This window comes from Biomphalaria glabrata, chromosome 8 (genome assembly GCF_947242115.1).
Source record: "Biomphalaria glabrata chromosome 8, xgBioGlab47.1, whole genome shotgun sequence".
In the NCBI taxonomy this organism is placed as follows: Eukaryota; Metazoa; Mollusca; class Gastropoda; family Planorbidae; genus Biomphalaria; species Biomphalaria glabrata.
The window spans coordinates 37972990-37996441 of NC_074718.1; the positions used below are offsets into that span (position 1 = coordinate 37972990).

General features: G+C 36.6%; 1 long non-coding RNA gene across 2 annotated transcripts; it reads left to right on the plus strand.

Moving 5' to 3' along the window:
* Positions 1–5149, plus strand: LOC106078133 (uncharacterized). 2 transcript variants are annotated; one of them, XR_008779208.1, is made up of 4 exons: positions 1–132; positions 2417–2521; positions 4201–4697; positions 4729–5149. It is a non-coding gene; the product is annotated as an uncharacterized LOC106078133 (long non-coding RNA). The 2 variants fall into 2 exon arrangements; XR_001219797.2 differs by having other exon boundaries at positions 4201–5149.
* Positions 5150–23452: the final 18303 nt, after the last annotated feature.

Consider the following 23452-nt stretch of genomic DNA (forward strand, 5'->3'; position numbering starts at 1 on the left):
CTGCCACTGATGTGTATGTACACCAATCAGTCTATACACTTATCACTAGAGCAATGAGGCGAACGAGCAGAATCTTTTCCAGCATTGCTATTTGTTTATCATCTTTGTTATTTCTTTTAGATTCAAGTGACTGTGAGTACATTTGACTTTTAATGACTATTTAATTGTTAATTTAAACATAAAATAGGTTTTGTCTTTAAGCTGAAATTTGATTAAACGCAAATTAGGAAATTAAACGTGTATGGTCATCATTGTTAAAGCCTTTTTTTTTTAAATCTCAGCCATCACCACTACCCCTTTTCCATTTTCCACGATATGTCGCAGAGACTTAACTAAACTATATTTTCAATTTCCAATAAAATGTAAAAAAAAATAATCCTTTAACAAAGACATTCCGACCCCTTATCAAAAACAATGGCTACATTTTTAAATCCATATATTTGTTAGTTTTTCTTTTATTATTTTATGTATAAAAAAATAATTTACAAAATCTGTTTGGACATTATAATGGCAATGGAACCGTCGACCCTGGTACAACACATCGTATTTATTTCGTAACTCCAACAACGTATTCTTACTAGTCTAGGGACTTTATAAGTTGGCGTCCATCAGTCCTTATAATTTCATCATGGCGATAGAGACATCTGTGATGACGCGAATGTCTCTGAGTGTTGTAGATACCTCTTCTGGTATTACTATAATGTTCTTAACTAAATAATTATCTCACACGCACTAGATTTGCAGGTGCGTGAGAACACTAATATACTAGACTCTCCAATGACAACATTTAGAATTATTAATAAACACTCTGGTCAGCAGACATGGATTTTATTACATATAGAAACAAATCACAAAAGATATTGGCAACTTCAGCCATCACACATTATACATATCCAAGGAAAAAATCCCGAATTCAAATCAATTATAATAACTTCAATACTTCAATACTAATACATAACTCTGTTGTCAAAAAATATCCATAGCACTCCTCTCGCTCTGAGAGTCTAAGAGCAACTGAGGTGTTCACTTGACCAAGCAAAAATCTCATGCTGACCGCACGCAATAGTTAAGTGACCACTAGTAACCAAATATTACAGGGGCTCTAAAACTGATACATGACAACATCTTCTGGAGGGACATTCACGTCCACATTCATTGCTGGTAAATGTGGCTTTGGTGACAGAGAGTTAAATTTTTGCTTGGCTATTTTTCGATCAAGAGCTGAGGTCATTCGCTGTCCATAGCTTTCCTTTACGTCGCCTCCCTTCACTTAGTGCGGTATGTAGCTAATGTTTTCCTTGAAGTAATAATTGATGCCAACTGTATTGTGATTCCTATAATAGACAAAGGTGTTTACAAACAAAACCTTTTTTATGGCATGTTTAGCGACCAACATATACAGCTATGAAGAAGAAACCCTTGTCTCTGTACGCTACTACCCATTGACACATCACTCTATTCTCTAGTTGAAGTAATTTAGAAAAAAAAATAGTTCAATCTAGATCAACCTAGGTTAATAATAATTATAGCTTTTGTATAGCATTACTTTCATGCTTATAGCAATCTCAAAGCGCTTTGGTCCAATCTTGTTTTAGGACCAATGGGAGAAGGTTTTTCCGTGCTGCCTTTATCGCTCAGTAAACACAACTCTGCTCGAGTCGGGTGTCATAGGTAGCCAAGCCAAATAAGCGTACTTAGCCAACTGACCACGTTTCCCGCTTAGCTATTCACTTAGCTAAGCTTCTCTTAGCTATTTTTTAGCTATTTACTTGTGTTTCCCCCACACACACACACACACCCAACACAAAAAACACCCGGCCCGATAAAAACATGACCTACGAAAATACAAGATTGGACCGACCTGACTCTTGATACACTTATGTGACTAACAAGGATGGATGACTAGGGTAGTGGGTATCTACAGTGCATCCTCAAAACGCAAAGAGTACGAATGATGGTGATTTGGTGATTTTAACGAAGCGGACACTTTTAAAATAAATTGTTATGGTGAAGCTAAGAAGTAGAGGGATGAGGATTGTAATAATGATGAGGGTGATGACGATGATAATGACAACAAAATACCAATCTCGACAACAAATTTGTTGATTTGTCCATGATAATGAAGAGGAAGTCCAACAGGATGACGATGATACTAATAATGCTGGTGATAAAGATGGTAATAGTGACAATGAAATTCTAATATTTTCTTGATTCCTTATAACAGCAACAAAAAATAATAGTAATAAAATATATTAATACCATTATTATATATATTGATATGTGTCTTGCAATGTGTGCGTTATACATAACAAGCTGTTATAACGATAGCCACAAAGGAATGTACGTTCGCACCTGTTTCACTCAAACATTATAGTTTAGTTTAAATATGTATAACCAAATAATTTTGTTCTCCCAGCTGAAAGTTCTGTGAGGACCTGGTCATGTCAAAATGGTCAGTGTACTGTCAAAGCTAATCAACGGTGCACAGCCACCAACTGTACAGACGGCGCCACCAACTCTAGTGAGTAACTCTTTGTTCAGTTTATTCATACTAATGCCATATAGTCATATAAGTAGCAGACTAAATATTTAGCAAAGCGAGTCACTTCACCATGATATTTCTACATATTAACATACTTCAATAGTCAATATAATTTCTTCAATTTGAAAACCATTGAATCGTTTTTGTTGTCAGGTTAGAGACTTTTTGTTGACTCTTGTTAATTATTTGAATGCGTTTCCTTTAAAATATATGCAATTATCGATCCCTGAAACTTGACCCTTTTCTCCTAGTGACTAACTTCAAGCAAAATAATGTTTAAAAGGGTTAAGAAAAAGACCTTTCCTCTTTTATACACCTCACAAACTTTGTAAGAGCGATTATTTCCTCCCTAATAATTAATACATTCTATATTTTAAAAACGTAAAAGTTTGTTTACCCCCCCCTCCCCATTCGAAAATAATCGTTATTGTAGTCCACAACATGGACCATCGACGTCACAACCTGTGGGTAGTAGTGATCAATAACTCGTTGCCATGCCTCAAGTCGTGACGTCACAACCTGTGGGTAGTAGAGATCAATAACTCGTTGCCATGCCTCAAGTCGTGACGTCACAACCTGTGGGTAGTAGAGATCAATAACTCGTTGCCATGCCTCAAGTCGTGACGTCACAACCTGTGGGTAGTAGAGATCAATAACTCGTTGCCATGCCTCAAGTCGTGACGTCACAACCTGTGGGTAGTAGAGATCAATAACTCGTTGCCATGCCTCAAGTCGTGACGTCACAACCTGTGGGTAGTAGAGATCAATAACTCGTTGCCATGCCTCAAGTCGTGACGTCACAACATGTGGGTAGTAGTGATCAATAACTCGTTGCCATGCCACAAGTCGTGACGTCGGCGAAGAGTTGTAGGTCTCCTCACAGTTAGCGACATCGCAGGATTGCGCTCATGCTTTCTATAATGATTGGCTTGATTAGTCTCAAGTGACCATAGGTTGTCATGTCAGAGGTTCAGCGTTTAGGCCCATTATTGGGCACAATCTTTTGTTGTTGTTGTTTTGTTTTTTTTGACTCAATGAAGAAATCGTCAGCTGAGAATAACTGTAAAGAGGGATGATAAAAGTAAAGTTGCCATGTGAGACCTCTGTAAGGCCTATAATGTAAAGGTTTCTGAGGTTTTCAAATAATATTGACTGTCATTAAGTTGAAGTTTGATTAAACTCAAGGTAGAAAATTAAATGTGTTTGGTCATCATTGTTCAAGTTTGTTTGTTTTTTATCTCAGCCACCACCACTACCCATTTTCCACGATATGTCGCTGAGACTTAACAACCTATAGTTTCAATTTCGAATAAAATTAAAAAAAAAAATTATCGATAACTAAAAGATACGTCGAAGCCGACTTTCCCCCAAAGAAATGTCAGGCACCCATTAGAGTTGGATTAACTCAGGGGTATCCTAATAAATTATGAAATTCCAAATCCCAGTCTTCATCGAGATTCGAAACCGATTTGTAGGCCCACTCAACCACGACACGCCTCCGCTTCATTCAATTTTGATGAACTTGTTGCACGCTTTTGTTGTTTCGCTCATATCATATATTAAAATAATTTTTTTTATTAAACTATGAATTTTAAGACAGAAAATAAATTTTAACAGTAAAACATTGACTTGTTCTTAATTTACATTTCTTTGTATAGTTTTTTGTTCTCAACGGAAATGGCAATGCAGAAATGGCACATGTCAAGAAATAGATCCTGGATGTTTCACAGATGATCTCGACCTGTTCCATAGTGTTGAAGACTTCTGTAGTAAGTAATTGGTGTTGAAAATTGCCCTTTTGCACCCATCTGTCTAGGATTTCTTTTTTCGTTTAAAACAAGAAAATAAATATAAATTCAACAATAAATTAGATTTTATTGATCTCAAGATGCAATGTTCGTAATCAATGAAATGATAAAATTACCTTCATTTAAAAAGAATATTATTGATTTATTAATCAGTTTAAGTATTTTATGAAAACAACTTAAGTATTTATGAATTGATAAATAAATAACAAGCAAAAATTCAAGACTTGAGCTAATGAACAATAAGCGTGAGAGGTTTTACTGAAGTAATATTGGATGACTTATTGGGGTATCTCCTAATTGGGACGTTTTAATTTAGGTAATTTCTTAAATGGGACGTTTTTATTTAGGTTCTTTCTTAAAAGGGACGTTTTTATTTAGGTTCTTTCTTAAAAGGGACGTCTTACTGTATATTCCATCTAAAAGGTGGCGCAGTTGCTAAGTTTCAGAACTAAGGAGTTGAGGGTGAAGACTGAGATTTGTAATTTCTAGATCGTTAGGCCGTTCCTGAGTCCACCCAGCTCCAAAAGGTACCCGATATTAGCTGGGGAAAAGTAAATGATGTTGATCATTGTGCTGGCCACATGGCACCCTTGTTAACCGTAGGCCACAGAAACAGATGACCTTTACATCATCTGCCCTATATAGACCGTAAGGTCTGAAAGGATACTCTCCTTACAATCTAAAAAGGAAGGTTTTGTTTTAAACAGATGACCTTTACATCATCTGCCCCATATAGACCGTTAGGTCTGAATGGATACTCTCCTTACAATCTAAAAAGGAAGGTTTTGTTTTTGTTGTTTTTTTTTTTGCTGTCTAGCATAAGAGGTTATACGGTTTGACTAGAAACAACAACAACAAAAAATACGAGAGTTATCATTTACCGCTAGGTGAATTTTTTTTTTTTTTTTTTTTTTTTAAAGGAAACCTCAGAATTTGCGCTATTCAGTTTTAGCTTTATCATCATAGGAATCCTTGGGCTTTATGCCTCTTTTCTTTGACTCTTTTTTGGGCTTTATATGCCTCTTTTATGGGCCATCTTGCCTCTTTTGTGGGCTTTTTTTTTTTTTAATATGTTTTTATTTGTAAGTTACCATAATTCACAAGTATTAAATCATAAACAATTGAAAAGTGATTAACCTAAAAATATAATAACAGTAATAGAAATATTATTTAATATCAAAGACATACTACCTAACCAATGAACCCCCTAAAGACAGAAAAATGATACAAGTATACTCTACTCCAGAACAATCAACACAATATCAGATATCCCTGACCCCCAACACCCTATTTCTGAAAAACTACATGAGCATTATACAGGAATATGAAAATCAAACTAGATAATTCTCTACCCTAAAGTCCATTATTTTTCTAAATGTTAATTCCAAGTGATTAGGATCAAACACCTTATTATTACGTAGACATTTGAGCCAGGTAGCTAGGTGAATTTTAGTTTTTTTTTTTATTTTTTTTTTTGCGACTGAGAGCATCCATGTTTTAGAGAACTAAAAATCTTTAAAATACTGAATTATTTCACGATATTATAAAAGTGAACAATATTTAACATAATGTGTCTTCCTTTTTTTTTGTAATGGGCCATACGATTATTGATTTCTAGTTTATATATGCTCAGGTTAAAGAGACAAGAGGGGAAAATAATAAATAAAAACATTTGCGACGTTAGTTTTTATCAGGGCATCAAATACTGCTTATATCTCTCTTTCTTTCTCTTTTCTGTGTCTACTAAACTACTATGTATTTATGTCAACTTCTTTTGTGTGTGTTCTTCTGTATGTATTAAGATGTATTATGTATTAAGATGTATTATGTATTAAGACATTGTGCATTTTTATTCTTGTTATAAAAATGTTATGTAAGTTAATGTTTTCAAGTATGTTTGTATACATTTTATTTTTCTCGTATTTTTCAAGTTAGTATGGATGTGTACGTGCTTTTGTTGTCATGTTTACTTATTTATAAACTCCCCCCCCCCACCTCAGGTAAGCCTCCTTCCAAATACTATTCCGTCACACACTGAGCGAATCACACCGAGATTCTTTGCTATAGCCTTGGATCCATCGTGTACTGCAATCATATAATGCTTTGTCAATTTTTTTTTCTTTTCTTAAAGAAAAAAAAAATTCGCAATTTTTTTGTTTTCGTTCGTACGCGAATAATTTTGTTATCATTGTGTCCTCCTGGAATAAGGGTAAGTAATTCAAAACATCTTATTCGTTAAGTTGAAAAAAGGCATAGTACATACTGTGAATTTAATGTGATGCTAATACACAGTCTAGCAAGTGTTATAATTGGTAGATTATGTGGTTAGTGCGATATAACTTTATTTTTTCCCCACATTAAACAGTTTCAATAAATTAACACTTAACCCAGAGATCTATATATAAAGAATGACAAAACCAAAGGAAGACTCTTTTCAGTGGCGTATCCAGGGTACTCAGCGCCTGGGGGACGCAAGGCATGTTGGTTTCCTTCGTCCCCAAAATACATAATTCATATTTGCATACAAAAATGTCATCACTTAAACTCACAATGTTGTAAATGAATTTCGAATTTAACGAACTTAGCAATAGAATTCTATGATATTTTCTGTATTGTTTTGATAACTATTTTGACGCCCTTAACCTCCATCACCAATGGCCTTCGGTACGCCATCAATAATTTTTTTCAAGAAAACGTATTGAACAAAACAAATCTGAGACATAACAAATATAAAGCCATATTGTTGACTTATTATCATTGAAAAGTTATTAATTTATTATGGCTGTGCATTTACTTAAAATAAAACAAAATCGAATTTCGTGATTTATTTGTTTAGTAACATTTTAAAGAGCAACATTGTTAAGATGCCCTGATATATACATGTGAGACTACGGTACTGACAGATGTATTGTTGTCCCTTGTTTCAATGATTATTGATTTGATAATAATATACAAAAAAGGTTTACATTGATTGAATAAGCTGTTACGCTAGCTGCTATCCATGTATTCACACAAGTTATAGATTTCGTATATAATGTAAGCATTTAAAAGTTAGAAAATGCGTCTAGCTTTCGAAATGCTATTCCTGAGTTAAGTCCGGAGACGCGTTTTTCTTTTTATCTCAAACGGAAAATAAAGCAGTGCTTCTCAAACTGTGGTATCGTCCACCCTAACAGCGTATGGGGGGAGGGGGGCACATTTTAACGATTGTTATGGAATGTGTGTGTGTGTGTGTGTGTTTATATGGTGAAGGCGAGATTGTTAGCGATTGGTTGTGAATAGCGCAACATAGGTGGCATTGTCGTCACTTGGTCTTAGTTAGGGGAGACGACTTCAGAACGTAAGACTGAATGGTTGTGTTATTGTAGTGAGTTAGATTTTATTGTAGAATATTATTATTAAAGCCTGCTACCGTTATTTTATCTCATTTCAACTTCATTTTGATTATCTTATAAATAAAGTGTCTGTTAATTTATTCACAAAAGAAAGTTATTCAAGTTATCTGAAGTTTTATTAGTTAAGATATATAACGCCTACAACGATCTACTATCAGTTTGGTTCTACCATGAACCACCTACTACACCACCGGTCACTCTACTATCCAGAGTAGTTTTAAATCCAGGCTTGAATAGAAACCAAGTAACAAACAAACAATCAAAAAAGAAACTTATTAAGTTAGTCAATTAGTTTTCATTAGTTTTGTTTTTCGAATACGACTTTTAAAAAGCTTTCAGTTTACCTCCAAAGGCATCTTATTTACTCAGTTAAAATCTTTCAATAAGCAAAAAAAAAGTGTATTTGCATTGTTATTAATCAATATTTGAATATAATTTAAACAAAAGACATTACCGGCATTACGAAGAGCAAAACACTTAAATTAGTTTCATCTTCTAATAAGGACTTTTTAACTCTTTCCCTCCTAATTAACGATACCATCTTTGATTTGACCTTATTAAATTAATTTCTGGGAAAGAGTCGTATTTATGTGTATTCCTTGTAATCACAACAAATTTTCGTAAAGATCAATAAAGCGGTTTTAGTCTTAGTCTTAGTCTTTTAAACTTTGAAATAAAAAGAGCTTGCATTCTACTTTAATTCTATACGTAGTGTAATGTTTGCTGATTACAAACTAAAATGTAATTGAAATTTAACCATACCAGGGTTGAATGTAAAAATGTGGAAAATGAACAATTCTGTCAGAACTAGAAAAAATAATTACAAAGATAAAGAGTTAAAACAAAAAAGGTCTGTATCGTTTTCTAGAGAGACTCTGCCGCAATGTTGATCTCAAAAAGACAGTTCAGAACGTCTCATCAAAAGTTTTCTTCTTCACTGACTGCAAAAAATGGTGGAAATTTTTTCCTCGTTGTACATCGTTATGGTAAAAAGTTTTGAGTGAGTCTTACTTACACAAGACTTAGATCCTCTCGCGGCAAGTTGCCTCCACAAAGATCTGTAACAGGCAATGTCTGAAGCCTCTTCCCGCCTTGTGTCCACTGCTCTGAGGTCTTCATGAAGGTATGGCGCTAAGTCGTAAAAGGATCTCTTTGTTTGCGCTTTCCTCGTATTGGCCTCCATGTCATCTCAACTCTCGGTATGTATGTAACAATAATTATAAGTTATCTTATTCTTTTTTAACAATGTCCTTGAGAAATATTTTTTTTAACAAAAACACACATACGTGTGGTTGAGAAACATAATCCCTATTAATGAAATTTGAAAATAATTTCATTAGTGCTTCCTCGAGTTTGCATTGAGCCTCAACGCAGCACGGTAGCATTCTAAACGATCAACAAATTTACAAAAGTAATTGAGTTAGTGCCCAGTTAGTGCCCTGTAAGTGCCCAGTGTATATGCTAATGTAGCTTGGTGTCGCATTATAAGTCACAAATATAATCATTTAATATCACTTCAGTAGCGAAGCGACTATTGATCATCTCACGGAAATGAGATGAATGCCTGGGCATTAGAAGTAGTCGGAACGATGTCGCCCACACATCAGTCCCTCCCTCCCAACGCATACAAATAAGAAATACAATGCATCAAATTAAGACAACGAACTAAACGTCTGTTAACATAAAATCGTGAAAGGATTTCAATCTAGTCAATAGTTCTAAGAATGGTGAAAATGCTTTCACTTTTAACTTTTGGCTTCGAGAGTTTTGTCAAAGAATATTTTCTTGTGAAGTAAATGATGGATTGACACTGTTTAAATAATTGGGAAGCGTGGTGGAGAGGCCAAGTGCGCTTGAACATGGCTCGGCTTGGCTACCTAGAACGGTGCTCGAGGTTCGACACCTGACTCGAGTTGTGTTTACTGAGCGCCTAAATGCAGCACGGAAAACCAACTCCTAGATACCCCTCCCCCCACCTGGTCCACAAATGAGATTGGACCAAAGCGCTCTGAGCATGCTATTAGCATGAAAGTAGCGCTATATAAAAGCTATAATAATAATAATAATTCATTCACCTATTTGATGTTTATATAACCTTTAAACCTACAATAAGACAACAAAAAGGTGAGTTGTACAGAAATAACCATATTACTACGCAGCGGTCTGAATCTATGGAGAGGAACTATTTAAAACAGTAGATCTCTTTAGATGTAGAGTTAGTTAACTGTTTAATTACGAATACTTTACAGATATTCATTTGTTTTGTTTTGTTTTTAACCTGATGTACTTTCATGCTCATCATTATTGGATAGAAAAGTAAGGCAGCACTGGATATATGATGGCCCTATGTTCCACGAGGAACTCAAAGGAGTGATGATGGATTTATCTTATTCTAGTATTGTTCTTATTATGCTAACATGTTTAACATACATTACACTTTAAAAGCCATTTGGAATCTAGTGCTTTAAAAACTAATTTTGCGATTTTTCGGTCACATAGGTTTTTGTTTAGACTGAACACGATATGGCAACCTTACTAATAATGTTTGGAGGTGTGGCAGTACCAACCGCAACTGCAGCATTGATTGGACCAGTGGTTCTTCCATTGTTAGGATTCGGCACAGGTAGGCTGGTGTTGTCATTCATACATTTTTTTTCAATGGCTAAATATGTTAATATTTCAGACAAAAACTGAATCGCATTGAAGCCTTGATTAATACGATAGTAGGTTTTCAACTGTCATTACAACAAAACGTTTTATAAGATTTTAATTCAATATCTAGTCCAGTGATTCCTTCTACGTAGTCGTATTTGCCTTGATTACATATTAGACATATTCTTTCATCTTACATGGAACACAATAAGAAATATCTTTTATATCAACGTATTACCTAGTATAATGCAGCTGTACAGAGCATGTACAGTAAAGTTGCAATTTAACTCCACTAAACTCCACACAAGAAAAGAACTAAACTATCTAGATAACTGGCGAATACAAAGATTATACGAGAAATAAACTAAAAAGAAAACAATCGTAAGCATGCCACTTTTTAAAAAGCACATCAGTCAACATGTCGCCACGTCCTGAGTGTGTAACTTGTAAGTGGTGTCTGTTTGAATGGCTCTAGGCATAGTCAACCATTTACATTCAACCGTTGTAGGCTATCTGTCTTTACTTCTATCTTAATTATTACTTCACATTAGCCACACAACATTACAAGTTAACAATATACTTGATATCGACTTTCACTGTTATGAAATGAGACCTTTTTTTATCACTGGGAAATCCGTCTAGTCTTCATAAATGTCGCTATTTCTAACTAACATCCAAAATAAACTACTTCTATACTAACGCCATGTTGCTCCCTTGTTTGTCTAGTCTCCGACGTTATTCGTCTGTCTTACTACGTCACTACTTTTACCGTCGCTAAAAACAATGCACAATATATTTTCTAAAAAAAACAACTAACCTACTCTCTAAACTAGTACATAACACAACTAAGCACACTCGCCCTCACACATGCACATACTTATAGGTCATTACAGTTACACTGTCTCTGGATGTTTTTGACATCATCAAAGACAGTGGTCCCCCAAATTTTTTGACTTGTGGACCATGTACATTTCCGACACTCGTGTTCTAATTTCCTAAAAATACCCCCCAACAACTTCAACTAAACAGATCCTTTGCGGTTTAATTATTCACTGTTTAAAAAATGATCCCTAAGGTTGAAAATTGCCGAAAGCGGTAATGAAAAAATCACAAACACACTTATGTATCGAAAATGCTTCGAACGGCATACGACTATCATAGCCTTTGACAAGCAGTCCACCATGTAAGATTAAGGTGTGGCGCAGATACAGGATACTCGTTGCTCGTTACCCTTGGCTGGCTACCTACCCAGGATAAGGAAAACTCTGAAATCAAACCTCTGTTGCCTCGCAGCTATACCCAAACAAAGGAATGGTTTTGGGTGTAGCACTGTATGCTGCAAGCTGCCTAAGGGTCACGGTTCCAGATTTTTTTCCGGGTTCGAAGACTGGAATTTTTTATTTCGGGATCTTCAGACGCCTCTGAGTCAACCCAGTTCTAATGGGTACCGTATAATTGTCAAAAGAGCTGAGCTGAAGTCTCTTCGAGCTCTAGGCTTGTAAGCTTGCTTGAACGACCGTTCTGTCTGGAATAGATCCAAATCAATGCCTATGTTAAGCATTGCTATCTCCGATGAATCTGGCACTCCGGGCGAATGGACTAGAATGCATGGCCGAAGGCCGAGCACACTGGGAACATCCGCCATTTTACTGTGATGTACCAAGCTAAACATGCAGAACTCGCCATTAGTGTAGCGGTCCCTTGAGGAACGCAGCATGGATTATCGACAGGAACGTGAAAGCTCTCTTTCAACTCCGCACAGTGCAATGGAAAAGCTCTCGCATTCCCTTGGACACGCCCACAGGAGTTTTGTTTTGCTATTCATTTGGCCTAATCTCTTCCTCTAGTGATCGTTTCCACCCGAGTGCCACGTTGAGGAAGAATAGCGTAGCCGGGCTAATGGGTACCTGACATTAGTTGGGGACAAGTAAAGGCGTTTGGTCGTTGTGCTGGTCACATGACACCCTCGTTAACCGTAGGCCACAGAAACAGATAACCTTTACATCATTTGCCCTATAGATCGCAAGGCTTTAAATGGAAACTAAACTTACATTACTGCTACAAACACTTTTTTAGAAACATTTTAAGCCAAAGTTTAGCTGCTTATTAATTTAATAATTTATTATTAATTTATTTTCTCTTTTTAATGTTTTCTTTTCTTTTTAGTTTATGTTTGAACAAACAAAGTAAATTGATATGAACATAATGTTTACAGCAGGTATTTCTGCAGGATCCATGGCTGCCTCTTTCATGTCTGGGGTGTACAAATTTGGAGTAGGGATGTCTTTATTGTCATCAATGCAGTCAGCCGGCGCTGTGGGCTCGGTGGGGCTAGGCCACTTACTTGCATCCGGTGCAGTGGCCTCGGTTGTAGGATTGAACTTCTTTTAAATTCTTTAACAATAAAATGTTTTGTTTCTTCTTCTCATTTTAATAATCATGTTTTTTATTTTTTTTATGTTTCTTTTGTTAGTGTTTTTTGCAGTGGCGTAGCTAGGGTGGGTAGTCGCGGAAATTTGAAATCACCCCGTTCCCCCGCTTGAATGGGTACCCCACTTGAAGGGGTCCCCAAAATGAGTGTTCGAAAATTTTTATTACTTTAAATATTACTTTAAATATTTAGCCATTATCTCATGTCATGATGTCGAATGTCAAAAATGCAGGGGCAGAGGTTAAGCTTCCTGGGCTTCCAAATGATGGTAAATTTCTAGCTATGCCACTGTTGTTGTTTTGTTTTTGTTGTTGCTTTGTATAATTGTTTCATATGGGGAGTTATTGTTTTTAAATAGTAAAGAAATTATTTTGTTCTTTAAATGAACATTTTGACCTTAAAACAAAAACAGCAGACTAGTAAAGCACGCTACTCAGTGGCGTAGCTACGATGGAGTAAAGGAGGTTCTTATTTGAAAATCCACCCTGGCGCCCACTTTGGAGAGGGGAGGGCCAAATCAGTGTCCAAAATTTGTTTTTACCTTGAACATTACGCCTTTATCTTATGTCATAATGTCGAATGTCAAATGCAGGTGTCCCTACAGAGGTCAAACCCCCCTTCGGTCCCCCAAATCCCTAACTACACCACTGACGCTACTTGACCATAGCACAAACCACTAAGGAGATTCCATTTCCGTTCAGCCGAAACAAGGCAGGCCTAAAGAAGTAAATGAAAGTAGGTCAAGCACTTGTAACGTTTCCTAGAAAATAAACTTTTTTTTTAAAATGGTGATGATTTCAAAATAGCTTTTATTTCCTTCAGAATGAGTATAAATTAATTCCAAAATGGTGCAATCATCTACGTGACAGATATTCCATTTTAAGTCAACTCGCAAATGTAAGGAAGTATCTACTTTTTGTTATAAATCTAATTATTATTATTTATTGGCTTCAATTAAGCTTGCGCTAACATTATGTCAAAAACAAATTTCTATGTCTGTTCAAGAGATTAAAACAAATATTCGATCACGGAAAACTTTTACATTTACAGCAAAAACCCAGAATTTTTCTATTCACTTATACCAAGATAAAAGTCTTTGTTTTTCTTTCGTTTACTGCAAGCCGATCTCTTTCTCTCTCTTCTTCTTCTCATCACTGGCGGATCCAGGGGGGGGGGGGGGCGGTAGGGGCGATCGCCCCCCCACTCGGCCTACCCCCCGAGGGGGGGGGGCGGACGAATTATAGTATAGAATTCACACAATTTGTATGCGAATTTATTACTTATGTTAATAATATATACTAATTATTTATATTTCAACCTATTTTTAGATTATTTCGCCCCCCCCCCTTCTAGTATTTTGGCCGATTTGGTAGGGTCGGGAGGGGGCGATGGCATCAATCCGCCCCCCCCCCACCATAAACTTTCGAGTGGGGGGGCGGTCCTATTTATTTGTAGAAATCACAGCTTGCTAACAGAATCAATTAAATATCTATATGATTAAAACTTGTTATTGGTATTTTAACCGGTCTTTATATAATTTCGTTCACCTGTTGGCCGATTGGAAGGGGAGGTGCGAATACATCCACCACCCTTCCCATCTAAACCCTTTGAGTGGGGTGGGGCGGTCCTACTTTTATGGAGAAATCATAGTATGTGAACAAAATTAGTCGAATATCTATATAATATAAACAGGTGGAAGTGCGATACATGCAATCCCCTTCCCCCCATCGGACAAACCAATACTTTTTCTTTTTGTATTATAGTAAGAAATTACAAAATTAAAAAAATCTGTCACTAATATAATTTATATATGCTATAAAGTAAATTCTTATATCGAGTCGCCCAACCCCTATTCTTTAATGCAAAATGCAATCAATAGCAGAAATTATAAAAAGGAGCGAGAATTAATAGTTTTCATTTTACCGCCCTTGCCCTTTCCAGACAGAGTTTGTGTAATTTGACATGAATTTATCATACGTCAAACGAAATTTTTCAATATAACAGTCACGGTTGAGATGAGTTCAAAAGCCAGATAATCTTTTCCTAGTCGACTTTTTCCAACGTTTACTCTATCTCATATTTTTCTAGTTAAATAAATTTAGGACTATAACTCACAATGTATGCTAGAATTTCATTGAATATTATTAATTGAATATTTTTTTTTCGACGGCGATCCTCAAAACCTTAATCTAAATATGTGGGGTATCTAATCTTTTCAAAGAACAAATCAGTTTTATTTGCAATGTATTAAGGGACTATAAATTCATATTAGAATATTTTTCTCATTATTCAAAAGGCACTTTATAATAGAATGAATAATAAGCTGTAGGGCACGAGAATGCGTTACTGCAGTGAAGAATGCCAGAAAACGCTTTTAGCGTCGAGGCTTCGCCCCGAACCTCACTGATGAATAATAAGCTGTAGATGTCAGGAGAATGCGTTTCTGCAGTGAGAAATGCAAGAAAACGCTTTTGGCGTCGGGGCTTAGCCACGAACACCACAAATAAGTAATGAGCTGTAGATGTCAGGAGAATGCGTTTCAGCCGTGAAAAATGCAAGAAAACGCTTTTGGCGTCGGGGCTTCGCCCCGAACCCCACTGATAAATAATGAGCTGTAGATGTCAGAAGAATGCGTTTCTGCAGTAAAAAATGCAAGAAAACGCTTTTGGCGTCGGGGCTTCGCCACGAACACCACTAAAAAGTAATGAGCTGTAGATGTCAGGAGAATGCGTCTCAGCCGTGAAAAATGCAAGAAAACGCTTTTGGCGTCGGGGCTTCGCCCCGAACCCCACTGAAGAAGCTTACAGCGCTCTCCCAGACCCCCAAGCTTGCAAGATAAAGACTGTTTTTGTTTCTGTTTTTTATCGCCGAAGATTGAGAAACAGTCTTATTTTATTCTCATATATCGAATATATATATATATATATATATATATATATATATATATATATATATATATATATATATATATATATATATATATATATATATATATATATATATATATATATGCTGTACGCACGTTTATGCATAGGGTTAGGGTTTACTGGGCGTTAGGGTTAGGGTTTGGAAAAAAATCGCCCCACCCCACTCCAAAGTTCTGGATCCGCCAGTGCTTCTCATACGGCTTATAATGGTCTTCATATCACGCCGGGTAATCTTATTGGTCGAATAGAGATTGAAATCAAACAACACACATCAATAGCGAACTAATTTGTATCAGCAAGTGAACCATTAACATATTATGCACAACCACTAGACCCTGGTGGGTACTAAGTAGGCTCAATATTTTAATAAAATTTTCCAAAAAAAGCGATCAAAAATAAAGTAGATTTACTGGTTGAAGTATAAACAGGCATTAAAAAAAGTCATCCAACAATGGACGGGCCTGTCATTAAAAGAGCATTCAATGCAAAAGACTTAGGGGAATGGAAAAAGACGGTCGACAGATCATGTATGGTGCCCCAACTGCTCAACAGACTAAGGGATGAACTAAAGTGTATCAGACTATCTACATGACGATGCGAGACGACATAGGCTACTATTGTAATACAAGTCAATGTACTTTCAGTTTACAGTGTTTAACAAAAAAATAAAGTAATTTATCATGTCTACAAGTTGGATTGAGTATTTACTATCAACAAAATACATTTGTACTTTAATTATATTTTTTTAAATGTTCTGTTACTTTTACATATTTATTCAGGATGATATGGGTATAGGAGGCCCAGAGTCGTGCTCTGATTTGCATTATGGTCTGGTATGTGGTAGTAGATAGTGTCATCCTTTTGCAACGTCTTGTAACTAAAGAAGACAATCCTTGATACGCATCTTTGGTCTCAGGGTTGGGCATCTGTAATCACCAGGCGCCTTTGTATTATCACCCCTATTTCTAAAACTATTGTGTATGGCATATGCAATCCGAGACCCTTCATTTATACTCACCATGTGGATCTATCCAGTGCCACTTTTCTATGCTGTTAGTGTCGATTTTGAAGAGCTTCATGTCACGTATGCATTCATCAGTATACCGTCAAAGTGGGCGACTAGCGGCTCTCCTGCCTTCTATTAGATCGCCACGACTTCCACAAGACATTCTGCATGGTATTAGCATTATACCTCCTCTGATAGCCGAGTAAAAGCAACAATGAAAATATATATTATAAGTGTATTTTGAAATAAAAGTTATAATCTATTATAATTTACTTTTCTGTAATTATTCCTAGTCCTGTAGTTATACCATGCCTTCTTTATCTTCGCCACTTTGAACTTTTCCTTTAACTCAAAAAGATATTTTGCAATCATGACAGTCATTTCCCCTCGCATGAATGCAGTTGACTTTGCATTGTGGATACTCCTGATCAAACGTCAGGTTGCTCTTACCTAGTTTAGAAAATCAAATAAACTTGGAGCTGAATTGACTGCGCTACATACCGGTAAGAGCCCAAGAAATGCTCATTGGACGGAAAGCGTAGACGACTAATACGTAAATTCCAACTCAACTTATGTTTCAATTTTGGCTTAATTATGAATACATGCTAAATTTTGGCTTAATTATGAATACATGTTAAATTTTGGCTTAATTATGAATACATGTTAAATTTTGGCTTAATTATGAATACATGCTAAATTTTGGCTTAATTATGAATACATGTTAAATTTTGGCTTAATTATGAACACATGTTAAATTTTGGCTTAATTATGAATAAATGTTAAATTTTGGCTTAATTATGAATACATGTTAAATTTTGGCTTAATTATGAATACATGTTAAATTTTGGCTTAAGTATAAATACATGCTAAATGACTTTGAGGTGACATAGCGCATAGAGCAGTGAACACGTCAAACATCTGGGCACTTTGGAAATGAGTTTAAGATAGATATTTTTTATTGGTCCAATTAAATAGAAATTCCGTCTGACTACAATTGACCACCTCAGCGTAACTACTGTAACAATAACAATATAGATGCAAATACGAACAACATTCACACACGAAACAAATACATATTGTACCCAGTTTTCGTACCTTAAAAGGGTTTATTAAACAGCGGATTTTGTCCTCGGCCTCAAATTTTGGTGAGGGGGAGATGGGGTATAAGTGTTTCTTTTTTTTTTCTAAGGTAATATCAACTCATTATATCTGTCTGCCTGGTAAAACGTTCGTACACGTTATTTCTACCACACCCGGATGAAGTTGAAATTTCGCACAATTTTTATTTTGTGCATGACAAAACAAGAATCAATAAAATAGTTATTTAGTTGGAATCCAACAAGGAAATGAAATTATATTTGACTGATGTGGTGGTATAAGCTGAATTAGTCCCTTTAATACTTTGTATAGTCATATTTTTATGTCAATAATTTTGTTATTGGGGTGGGGGCTGAAATTTCACATTTTAAAAAGGCTTGAATTTATTGTCGCTTATGGATGACATAGTATTCTATAAATCAGCAATGACTCAAGAATGCACATATACGGAACTATGGATGACACCTTGGCAATTTATTTAGTACGAAGTTAGATACTCTTTGGAGCCAAAATGGGAAACTCCACGCTAAACTGAACAACATTCTTCGTCTTTTGCAGTCAAAGTAATAAAATGGTGTTAGGATGTAACCAAACTCTGAATCTTAACCCTTAACAACCTTCATTTTATCCTGTTTAAAAAGCAATGTGATTTTCAAACGTTTTAAAAGAAATATCTACAGTAATGGGTTAAAACGTGCTGCTATTATTGTCATATTCAGCCTCTCTACTGCTGTCTCTACAAGTAATGAGACTCACTGGAGTGTTAGATCAACTTGTTCAGTGGTCTCTCTATTTACTTTTCTCTTACATGTTATAATTAAATTTGTCTGAATACACATAAGGTTCTTATGTTCAGATTAGAGGCCACCCTTATCTAGTTCTGTTATCAGAGATCAGTGAGGTATAACCTCTTCAAACTAAGGTTACTTCGGAAATGGTTTCGAGGTACTAGTAAAGTTTATCTTTAAATGATTGATATCTCTTTATGAATGAAAATATACTTTGTAGTTCAATGTATCAGTGTCGGTGTTTGAGGGGGTACAGAGATTCTGGTATTTTGAGGACAATTTTTATACCAGAAGTACTATAAATGAGTCGTTCAAAAAGTGTAAAAACGCTGTCATTTCATTTTTAAAAAATCGAAAAATGCAAAATGTTAAAAACTTAGTATTGTAAATTATTTTTATAGAATTTCTCAAATAATAATATACAGGGTTACTGCAGCGATCGGACCCCATGATAGCCTGCTAACTACTGTGAAAAAATGGAAGCTTAAAATCTATGGCCATATTACAAGATCTTCGGACTCGCAAAAACCTTATTTCAGGGAACAGTACCAGGAAAAAGAAGAAGAGGCAGACAGAGAAAGCGATGGGAAGACAACATAAAAGAATGGACGGGCCTGCCATTGAAAGAGGTTCTAAACAGGGCAAAGGACAGAGAGGAATGGGAAAAGACGGTAGACAAGTCTTGCTTGGTGCCCCAACAGTCTAACAGACTAAGGGATAGGTAAAGGTAAAAAAGGTCAAAATATATCATCATGAAACTCCATTTGAGTGAGGGCTTGACAGGCTCAAGGCCTCTCTTGCAAAAACCCTGCTGTCTTGCATACATACCATCATGCACATCTAGAATGATTGGTTTCCCTGTCCTGTCGAGACGGAGATCAGCAAGTTTTGGGCAGTCATAGAGAATATGAGACACGGTTTCTCTTTTTTCCCCCAACACACCCCATGGGGGGCACCGTGAATGGACCTCATTCACCAATCGTAAATAAACACATTTAGCCACGTCATAATATTGATAAAACAATAAAAAAAATACGTATCACGCGACAGCCTTTATGGATTACATAATTTGTATAGAAGATATACAGAATCACGTGGCTAAATGTTGTTTGTTTACGATTGGTGAATGAGGTCCATTAAAGTCAATACTAAATATTAATATTGACTGTATTAGTGATTCCTCTTGCATAGTTTTATAACCTTGACCCAGCATGAAGTAAATGCAACTACACACCGGGGCAAGCAAGGTGTGCTTATCGTGACACGTACTGATTCATTGAAAGCCAATCAATGGAAAACGTTTGAACTAGAAACACGGACGCGTAGAGTAGTGTCCAAAATTATTGAAACAGAAACAAATCTCTAAATCGTAGTTTGCATTCGCTGATGTTGCATGGTCTCTATCTGGTAAGTTCATTATGACTTTTGTACAAAATTGAATACAATAGAATACATGAATGTAAGGTATGTATCTTTGGTTTGTTGGTTTAAGATAATACCATTTCCATAGGCCTCAGAGAACGGCGAAGGTTGGCGGCCAATAAGGTTTGAACCTGGCACCATAGAGAAAATAGTTAGGAGCTCATACCACACGAACTGGAGGACATTCTGTAAAACATAATCTGTTTTAATTTAATTGATGTAAAGTGTATACATTTTTTTTTAAATATTTTTTACAAAGCTTATATTTACTCACGCTGTCTGGTAAAATGTTTGTACACGTTATTTCTTTAACATCTATTCTCGGATCAAGTTGAAACTCTGCACAATTATTCATTGGCAAAGACAAATCATTACATAATTAACAAAATAATCAGTTAATGCATTATTTTTTTTAATTTACATATTTTGTTTAATACCTATAAGGAAAATTAATACTCCAGCATTCAGAGTTATGGCTAAATATGTGAGGTTTCGTCCCCTTGGATAATTGTACATGTTATTTTTCCCACATCCATTCTCGAATCAAGTAAGCAAGCTGGATAAAAATTATAGGCCGCTAATAAAAAGTGGCATACATTTAAATTTTAATCTTATCTTATCTTCACTTATTAAACACAGGCGTTACTTTAAAAGAGAAGATGATTAAGTCGTATGCGCCATGAAGCTAGTCAAGCATGTTAAACAATGACTTGAATTCTGTCAAGTCATTAGTTTTCCTGTTTGGCGCAGGCAACCCATTTATTGCTCTAATAGCACTAGGGAAGATAGAGCATTTGTACAAATTTGTCCTAGCATATGGAACGAGGAATATGCCTTTAACCCTGTGTCTTTCTGAGTATTCAATTAAATTTTGTTTTTGTATTTGAAGATAATGGTTCAGTGTTTTGTGTATAATTGCTACTTTACTTTAAAGTCTTCTGTCCTGAAGGCTCTCTAACTTTAGTGACTTAACTTTTTAACTTTAACTATAACTTTGGCTGACGCTGCTTCTTTTCTTTTGCATTCCGCGAAGTTTGTACCAGCACGTACAGTCTGTCTCCATGCTGTCCTGTCTTGGGTTATCTCCTCCCACATACTTTGGTCGATGCCCGTGGCTCACATGTCTCGCTTGCAGACATCTCTGTAGGTTAGTCTTGGGCGGCCTTTGGGTCTGGCTCCCTCTGCCAGCTCAGCGTATAGGATGTCTTCAGGGCTTCTGCCATCTGGCATGCGAGTGACATGACCGAGCCAGCGTAGTCTTCTCTGTTGAAAGAGAGCATAGATGCTGTGCATGTTCGCTAATGTCAAAACTTCCTGGTTGGTGACACGATCCCTCCAGGAGATGCACATTATGCGTCGCAGGCAGAATAGGTGGAAGCTATTAATCTGTGTTCTTGGCGCATGTAAGCTGCCCAGCGCTAACTGCCATAGAGAAGTGTGCTCAAAACGCAGGCATTGTACACCAGGATTTTTGTTGCCGTGGTCATTTTGGTATTTTCCCACACACGCCTGGAGAGTTTTGCCATTGCTGCAGAAGCCTTTCCAATTCTTTTTGTCATTTCAGTGTCTAGATCTAGGTTGCTGGATATTGTTGTTCCCAGATATGTGAATTCCTGCACCACCGTAAGTGTGTGATTTCCGATATGTATCACTGGCGTTTCTGCGACATGTTGTGCCAGGATTTCAGTCTTGGAGAGGCTTATTGTACAGCTAAACTCTTGGCAAGCAGCTGCCAGAACATTCACAAGCCTCTGCAATCCTTCTTGTGAATGATATATGAGTGCGGCATCAAGATACGCTGTCTCTTTGCTTTGGCTTTAAGGCGTGCCAGATTAAATAGCTTTCCATCGGATCTACTGTGGATATATACTCCATCTTCCAGGGATTTAAAAGCGCTGGTGAGTACAACTGAAAAGAAGATGCCGAATAGTGTTGGAGCCAGAACACATCCTTGTTTTACTCCGCTGTTGATGGAGAATGGCCTAGAGGCGGTACTGTCAAACTGTACGGTGCCTTGCATATTTTCATGAAAAGCTGACACTAGTTTCCGTAGCTTGTTTGGACAGCCGATTCTCTCTAATACGGCAAACAAGCCGGTTCTGCTGACAAGGTCAAACGCCTTGGCCAAGCCAATAAAAGCTATAAAGAGGAACTGCCTTTGTTCTCTGCTTTTCTCCAGTAGCTGCCGCAGGGAGAAGATCATATCTGTTGTGAATCTGCCGGCCCTAAAGCCACACTGCGATTCTGGGTAAACTCGTTCTGCCAAGATCTGCAGCCGCTCCCGTATTTCTCTGGCATAAGCCTTCCCAACTATGCTAAGAAGTGAAATGCCTCTCTAACTGTTACAATCGGAGCGGTCGCCCTTATTTGTGTAAATTGTTACTATGTTGGCATCCTTTAATTCCTGGGGGACTATTCCTTACTCCAGCACAAACTTAGCAGTTCATCGAGTGGCTTGATTAGGGCATGCTTTCCAGCCTGAATGGCTTCAGCAGGAATACCATCTCCTCCGGGTACTTTCCCGTGTGCAAGCATGTCAATGGCTGTACTCAGTTTCTTTACAGAAGGTGTTTCGTCTAGTTTGCTCAAAACTGAAAATAGTGGGACGTTGGACAAAGCAATAGGCGAGATGACATTTTCAATCTGGTAAAGTTCTGCATAGTGCTCTACCCATCGCTCCATTTGCAGAGCACGATCGCTAATGATTGAGCCATCTTTTGACTTGAGCGGGGCACACTTGCTGATGTGAGGTCTAAAGGCTTTTTTTCATGCCCTTGTATAGTCCTCTGATGTTACCACAGTTGGCACAAGATTGGATGTTTTCACATAGGTCCTGCCAGCAATTGTTAGCGCACTGTCTTGCTATTCTTTGGGCACCATTTCGAATAGATCTGAGCGCTTGTAAGTTGCTAGGTGTAGGATCTAGTATTTTATAAACGGTTCCAACGATTTTCCAAGAATGTTACAACTTATGTATATGAACAATTAATTTCAGATTTTTGTTTTTTATTGCTAAGGTACATAGTCATGCCCACGTTTTTAGTTAGACTTGTCTTTGGTCGTCTTTTAATGAATAAAATTGTTCCGATTGACTTCAAAGGAAAAAATGTTTATTTTTGACTAATACATCCTATGGCTTCAGCAGGAATGACAGAAATCCATCGACTGAAATTTCTTTGTATATAGGGAGTTGAATAAATAAATAGACGTAGATGAATAGCTTGCGAACCGTCACATGTACTCTTGAATGTTTGCTGGTAAAATTAATTCGCTGGATTTTTTAATAGAAGAACTTGACTGTGCAAAGCTCACTGGAAAGATTCCTTGCAAAAATGAAACCTTACAAGAATAAATAGAATGAGAAATGATAGACCACCAGCTTT